This window comes from Mandrillus leucophaeus, unplaced genomic scaffold (assembly GCF_000951045.1).
Source record: "Mandrillus leucophaeus isolate KB7577 unplaced genomic scaffold, Mleu.le_1.0 Scaffold19, whole genome shotgun sequence".
Taxonomy (NCBI): Eukaryota; Metazoa; Chordata; class Mammalia; order Primates; family Cercopithecidae; genus Mandrillus; species Mandrillus leucophaeus.
Genome location: NW_012101920.1, coordinates 3,261,833 through 3,269,833, shown reverse-complemented (window position 1 = coordinate 3,269,833; position 8,001 = coordinate 3,261,833). Strand labels below are relative to the sequence as shown.

The following is an 8,001-nucleotide window of genomic DNA, read 5'->3' as shown; positions in this document are numbered from 1 at the left end:
TAACTCAATTATAACAATAATAAACTAAATGAATAACATTAGCAATAACTAACATTTACTTACCTGAGTACTGCCAAGCCCTGGTGCTATATCCTTACAGTGATTATCAATGACTCTTCAATTATTCAATCCTCATTTTATTTTATTTATTTATTTATTGAGACAGAGTCTTGTTCTGTCGCTCAGGCTGGAATGCAGTGGTGCGATCTCAGCTCACTGCAACCTCCGCCTCCCGGGTTCAAGCGATTCTCCTGCCTCAGTCTCCCGAATAGCTGGGATTACAGGCATTATGCCTTTACATCTGGCTAATCTTTGTATTTTTAGCAGAGACAGGGTTGCGCCATGTTGGCCAGGATTGTCTCCAACTCCTGACCTCAAGTGATCCACCCACCTCAGCCTCCCAAACTGCTGGGATTACAGGCATGAGCCACAGTGCCCAGCCTAATCCTCACTTTAGATTGTACCATATATATTCCTTGCCTAGTTATAATTTTCTCGTTTCAAGAATGAATATACAAGAAACATTTTATATTCCATGTTCTATTGTATTACATATAAATAGTTCATAAAATTATAACATCACTTATACAGCAGAAGAGATAGTATAAAGTATAGAAAGTAGAAAGTTAAGAGTCTAAACTCTCTACTTGAGTTTGCGAGGTTTAAGTCCTGATTCTCCCACTTACTAGAAGATGCTCTGTATTAGTCAGCTTGGGCTGCGGTAACCAAAATACCATAGACTAGGTGACTTAAACAACAGTCATTTGTTTTCTTATAGTTCTGGAGGTTGGAAGTCCAAGATCAAGGTTCTGGCTGATGCATTCTTGGTGAGACCATTCTTCCTGGCTAGCCAACAGCTGCCTTCTTGCTGTGTCCTGACACCGTTGAGAGAGAGAGAAAGTGCTCTTTGATGTCTCTTTTTATAATGACACTAATTCTATCAGATGAAGGTCCACCCTTCTGATTTCATTTAGCCTTGATTCCTTAGAGGCCATATGTGCAAGTGCAGTCATATTGCACGTTAGGGTTTTAACACGAATCCAACACGAATCCACAGCATGATCTTAAGTGAGGAGCTTGAGTACCCTGGGCTCAGGTTCTGCATCTGTAAAATGGGGACAATAAAGATGCCTGCCTCATAGGGCTCTGATGAGGATGTAGAGTTAACATAGAGACGCGTTCAGAGCAATGCCTGGCATAAGGTAGGCACTACAGAAATGTTAGCTATTATTACTGCTAATGTATGGCCCATTTTATTTACTGCTTATACGAACAGCTTATCTCTATTCCTCAACTGCTGTGCACCAGCCACCCGGTTATACAACACATGGGCCACACCCTTCTAATCTTCACAGGAGCTCCATGCAAGGAATCTATTATGGTCCTTCCTTCCATCCCTCCCTTCTCAGACAAGGAGCCCGGGCTTACGTACATGGCCAGTGTGAGCCAGAGGGGAGCCCACGCAGAGGGCTTGCGCTGTTTCACCACCACGGATGAATTTGCTCATGTGCTTTTCAGAAATGCAGATCCCTAGGTGACACCTGGCTATCAACATGAGGAGAAAATCCCCAAGTCCGGGTGCTAGACCAGGGTCTCTCAATACCAGCACAAGCGACCCTCAGCAAAGCAGGCAATTCTTCACTGGGGGAAGGGGGCGGTCCTGGGCATTGCAGCACCATCCCCAGCCTCTACCCACCGGATGCCAGTGCACGCCCCCCAAAGCTGAACCGTGACAATCAAAACCGCATGCAGGCATTTCCAAATGCCCCTTGGGGGCAGAAATCGCTCCTGGCTCCAGAAACACTGTGCTCCACTTACTGTGAGGGAGAAACAAAGAACAGCACATTTCCAAAGAGAAAGCGTTTAGCAAAGCAATGGAAGTCATCAAGCAATAGGACAAGAGCCAAAATACGAAATATAGATACACAGTCCTGGAAAATCGGGACCAAAATAAAATACTCTAGACATTGTAAATATGGCATCTATTTCTATAGTGTGTGTGTGTGTGTGAGATAGATAAATTAGATGATTGATAGATAGATAGATAGATAGATAGATAGATAGATAGATAGATACTTATCATAAAGTTGAAATACTGTCAGTCGAACCATCATGAGTTGAGTTTGGGACATGTATATCACTAACACCTACTAGGTGCGTGCCCTGCCAGGCACTTTCCCATCACCTTGACCCCTCCCCACGGTACCACGATGTGTCAGGACATGCCTCAACCTCTGTGCTCCGGTTTCTCATCAGATAACTGGAAAAATAAAAGTACCTAACCCGGAGGGTTGTTGGGAGGACCAAGAGAAGCAAATATATGCAAATCAGAGCTGTTCAGCACAGAGAAAACACTCCAAATGTGTTTATTATTGTCAGCGTTATGAATACCGTCATTTTCCACAAGAAAGATACGTTCAGAGGGGTCAAGTGCTTTGCCCAAAGCCCCATGATGGTGGGATTTTACAGAGGCCTGTCTCACTGCAGAGCTCTTGTTCTCAAGAGGAGAGAGGGGAGCCCCAGAGATGCAGGAGGGCGTGACCGCTCGACTCGGGCAGCCTCTGCAGGGCATGCGGGCTTGCTTCTGAACACCCAGCTGCAAAGCCTGCCCTGCCCGCCAGTTCTGGAGGAAGGGAAACTGGAGACCCAGGACAGTTCTCTTGATTTGCAAGCGGACAAAACAGTGCGCCAGCAAAGCAGTGCCCCTAGAAAGGTTATGAGTGTATTCAGATGCCTGGGTGACGGTGGTCTGTGGACCCCGAAGCCTGAGCTGTTCCTCAGTCTGAGAATCCCTGGGCCTGGTTGTCTAGGTCAGGGTAGGCAGCAGCGAGGAGAGTTCTGACCCCAGGAGACACTCGTTCTCTCACCCCAGAAATATCCAGAACAGGGGCTCTCAGCCATGGAAACCACCTAGAGATCTTGAAAGTACCCCGATGCCCGGCCCCACCCCAGAGAATCTGCTGTCCTCGGTCTGGCTGGGGCCTGGGCATGGAGATCTCAGAACTCTGCAGGAGGTTCTCACGTGCAGCCCCGTCTGGGGACTCTGGGGACAGGCCCCCAGGACACAGGCAGGAGGCGGGGAAGTGGAGGGGCTTTCTCATCTGATTCCCCACAATCAACCCCCAGTGGCAAAGTGCCACACCCTCAAACACAAGTCTAATTTCAAAAGCAACACCCCTCCACCCACCAGAGCTTAGTATGTTTAATGTCAAATAAGGTCATAAAGACGAAACACTCATATAATCAGTTCATGAAGGAAAGGGCATTTTAACACCCCATTCAAACTTCTTCTTTTTCAAAAATGAAAGCTAGCTCTTTCGCTTGTATGTTTATCATGAAAAACTCTATCTGATTTACTTTTCTCTTTTTGGGAAATGGGAGAAAACTATTACAGACAAAAATTACTGTCTGAACTGCCTTGAGCCTCAGTTTTCCCATCTATTAAATGGGAATTTTAAAAAAAGTCTCCATGTAAGTCATTCTGGTTTGCCCAGGATTTTCCAGTTGTAACATAGAGAGTCCCGTGTCCTAGAACATCCTCATTCCTGGAAAAGCCTTGAAGATGGTTTCACCATCACAGTGTTTTTCATACTGTGAGAATCACTGGGGCATTTGCTAAAAATACAAATTCCAGGGCCCCAACTTGACTTTTTGGTGAGAGGATCACGGGAATCAGAAATGTTGCCGGATTCCTCAGTAGAGTCTCACTACCAGGCACCTGTGGGAGAAACGGGCTTCAAAGAGCAAAGATCATATCGGGGAGAGTCCTATTCATGCTAACACTTGCACAATGCTCGTTATGTGCCAGACCCTGTTCAGGGCACTTTGCTTCTATTCACTGGTTTGATTCTCATACCAGCCCCTTGAGATGGAGGCTATAATTATCCCGATTTTTACAGATGAGGAAACTGAGGCCCAGCGAGGCTCAGTAATGCTCGGAGATTCCAAACTCCAGAGCCCACGTTCCCATCCTGTGTGCTGCACTGGTGTCTACACGGAGCTTCAGCGCTGGGTTGGCACACCGCAAGCTCTTCATACAAGTCATATATGGTATCATTATTACTTCAGCGCTGGGTTGGCACACCGCAAGCTCTTCATACAAGTCATATATGGTATCATTATTACGAGTTCCAGGACCTTTGGGGCACTGGCACTGAAAGAGTTGCCATCTTCTTGCCAACTGTTAACAGAAGACTTCATTGCAAAACATCAAAATGCTTCTTTCAGTCCTCCCAGTTGTTTGGACCTAGTCCTGTAGTCTGAATAAATTCACTTCTGCTAATATTGACGTCAGCCAACAGATGGCAGTAACCTTTTGCTTTTGTCCCACCCAGATAAATCCTGTTCCTTAAAAGGTTGACGGACAGGCAGGAGCAATTTAGCAACACATGCATTATACCTGCTAGTGGCAAGTGACAATATCTGAATCCAGGTTATCACTGAAAAAGACATGCCATTAGATTTTCCTTCTTTCAGTCCCCTTCACCTTGAAGTGGCCGAGAGGCTACTTAGGATGTGCAATGATCAGAATAATGTAACCCCAACTCTGTGAGAAGAAAAAGCTTCTCTCCTACTTCCATACACCACGCATCTTCCAGCTCCAAGATTTTTCAAAACCTCCAGCGTTGATTCAAAGTAGCTCTGTTAGGATTGAATTTACATTAAATGGGAAGAACTTTAAAATAAAGCTTGTAAACCTACTGTTAAAATAATTTTAAAAGTTGTTAAAAGCTGAATTTAGATAGATACTTTGTGTATATATATTCTCGCATGTGCATTTATGAACGTGTTTGTGTGTATCCTTGACCAAGACATTTAACCTGCATGCCTCAGTTTCTACACCAGCAAAATTGAAATAATAACAATACCTCTGCCTTGTTGAATTGCTGCAAAGAGCAATTTAGTTTTACTGCAAATAAAGCTCCTAGAACAGTTTCTCAACAGATGGTAAGCACTCACCAAATGTTGTCATTGTTATTACTCTATCATTTCTATGATTTTTTAGAGTTGTCATCATTGTTTTTATACATAGTAGGTTCAAATCCCGGTAAACTTTCTGTAAAGAGTCAGATAGTAAATATTTTAGGCTTTGCAGGCCATACGTCTCTGTTGCAAGTACTCAGCCCCGTCATTATAGCATGAAAGCCATCACAGACAATATATAAATAAAAGGGCATGGCTATCTTCCAGCAAAACTTTATTTATGGATGCTGAGATTTGACTTTCATATAATTTTCATGTGTCACATTCTATGATTCTTCTGATTTTTTTTCCAACCATTTATAAATTTAAAACTCATTTTTAGCTCACTGGCCTACTGAAACAGGCAGTGAGCTGAATCTGGCCTCTGCTGTTCTTTGCCAACCCTGGTCTTGAGGATTCAATGTTATTGTCCCATTAACAGACAGAAGCGATGATCTGATGCAAGGGTTTGAGTCATGGATTTTTATAAATAGAAAAGAGTACAAAACAACAAGTGTCCTATATGTTTTAGCAGTGCTCAGCTTTATCATGTGGTATGATCAGAAGACATACAGAATCCCCAGATGTGGTTATGTATTAAATTCCTGCAAGAGAACACATGGTGAGATCCACGACCCTTTGTTTGGCCTCCTCAATATCCAATTGCTCAATGCGTCTACTACCAGGGAGTATAAACTCACACCAAAGGCGAGAGATCCACAAGAATCCTGGTGATTCATTGGCTCCTTTCAGCCAGAAATCAAAAGTCCTAATTTTTATTCCAAGAGCCACTGGAGCAGATAAGCCAGAAGCTAGGTCTTTGGAGTTGGGCTACATTGGAATTATGTGTGCAAGAGAACTTTAGGTGGCAAGACAGCAGGCCTTTGGAGTGGCTGCAAGGGTTCTTGTGTAGGGATCGGATATATTAGGAGTCAGTTCCTCACTGGATGTTTGTTCTTGGTGAGTCTTGGAGGCTCCATTCCACCTTTTTAAGGAAAGCTAGTAATATGCAGAACATTCCGGTGGTTAGGAGCACAGCCAGACTGTGTTTGAAACTTGCTCATTAACTGGGTGACCTTTGGAAAATAATTTAAGCCCCTTGAGTTTCGGCTTCCTCGTATGAAGAATGAAATCATGATGCCTCTATCACACAGGAACGCTATAGGACTACATGAGACAATACAGGTGAAGCACTCAGAAATTAGAGCTTGGAATTGAGAACATGCTGAGTAATGATTTCCTGTTATCATCATCATTATAACAAAGCTCTTCAGAGGTTTGATGATGATGTGGTCATGTACCTAGGTCTGTGCCTCACATGTGAGAGATGTTATCAATGGTTATTCCCTCCATTGACTAATAATAATTGAGCTCCCAATAAATGCAAACACACTGCTAAGATTAGGAGATACAAAATTGGATGAAGGTAGACACTGCCTTTGACCTCAGGGTGCTTACCATTTCTTTTGGAAGGGAGACATAAATACTCAACTTTGCCCTTCACCTATGGGACAATAACCACATTAATGGTCATTTCAGAACCATCCTACCCAGCATTGCCACAACCTGCCATCTCCCATATGATCCCATCTCACGTGATGTTATTAATTACTTTTATTCAACGGGGCGCAGTGGCTCGCGCCTGTAATCCCAGCACTTTGGGAGGCCAAGGCGGGTGGATCACATGAGGTCAGGCATTCGAGACCAGCCCAGCCAACATGGTGAAACCCCGTCTCTACTAAAAATACAAAAAAAACATTGCCGGGTGTTGTGCCACGCACCTGTTATCCCAGCTACTCAGGAGGCTGAGGCAGGAGAATCGTTGAAACCCAGGAGGCGGAGGTTGCAGTGAGCTGAGATTGAACCACTGCACTCCAGCCTGTGTGACAGAGAGAGACTCCATCTCAAAAAAAAATTACTTTTATTCACAACTTAGAACCCTATGCGTTTTTGTTTAATAAGCACATATGTTTTGCTTAACATGAGCTAGACATTGTTCTAACCAGGTCACAAGCATTAACTCATTGGGTCCTTATAGCAGTCTTATGAGGCACAGTGAGGCTAATTAACTCTCCCAAGCACACACAGCCACAAGGGGCAGAGAGAGGATTCATGCCCAGACAGTTTTGCTCTAGAGTCTGTGCTCATAACCACTGTGCCATGCTGCCTTGAACTATCAGAAATGACCTCATTTGTGGATTTATTGTTCATATGTTAACTCTCTCCCTGTGTACCATATTTCAGCTCTGTGAAGTCAGAGGGCCTTGCGTGTTTAATTCACAGCTGTAACCCTAGTGCCTCGCATAGCTGTGCTCAATAGACAAGTCATACGCTGCATAATGATACCTTAGTCAATGATGGACCACATACACTTAGTGGTCGCATGAGATTATAATATTACGTATTTACTGTACTTTTTCTGTTTCAATATGTTTAGGTGCACAAATACTTCCCAGTGTGTCACAGTTTCCCCAAGTGTTCAATGTAGTCGCACACTGTGCAGGTTAGTGGCCTAGGAACAATAGGCTATACCATACAGCCTAGGTGTGTAGTAGGCTATACCATCTACGATGTTCACACAACCATCAAATCGTCTAATGATGCATTTCTCAGAACATTTCCTCCCCCTTGAGTGACACATGACCATATGTGTTAAATCAATGAAAGCATGAAGATATACCCAAGTAAGTATATAATTACAAACCCTGCTAAATGCTATGAAAAAAAAAAAAAGGCAGTAGTGTAAAAGGTTTTAATAGGGGAATTAATTTAGTTTGAGAATCAGAAAAAGCTAAAAATTATTATTTCAATTACCCTCATTCTAAAATCTTAATAGCTGTGACTCTAGCTAAGAGAGAAAAAAATGCTATCTACACTGAATACACTTTTCATAATGATAAATATTTTCCCCTATCAGTGAAATGCAACTGAAAATTATGACTGCATTTAACTTTAATTCTTTTGAATAGATGAGTCCAAAATCTCATTTCTATTCCCCAAAATAAATATAAGCAATGATATAGTTGAGCTGTGTCTCTA

The 8,001-nt window shown here is 43.2% G+C and overlaps 1 protein-coding gene across 3 annotated transcripts in view; it reads left to right on the top strand.

Annotated features, from left to right (window-relative positions):
• The window catches only part of BCAS1 (breast carcinoma amplified sequence 1), a 131,911-nt gene that overhangs the window by 6,558 nt on the left and 117,352 nt on the right, over positions 1–8,001 (top strand). The window lies entirely within an intron of this gene.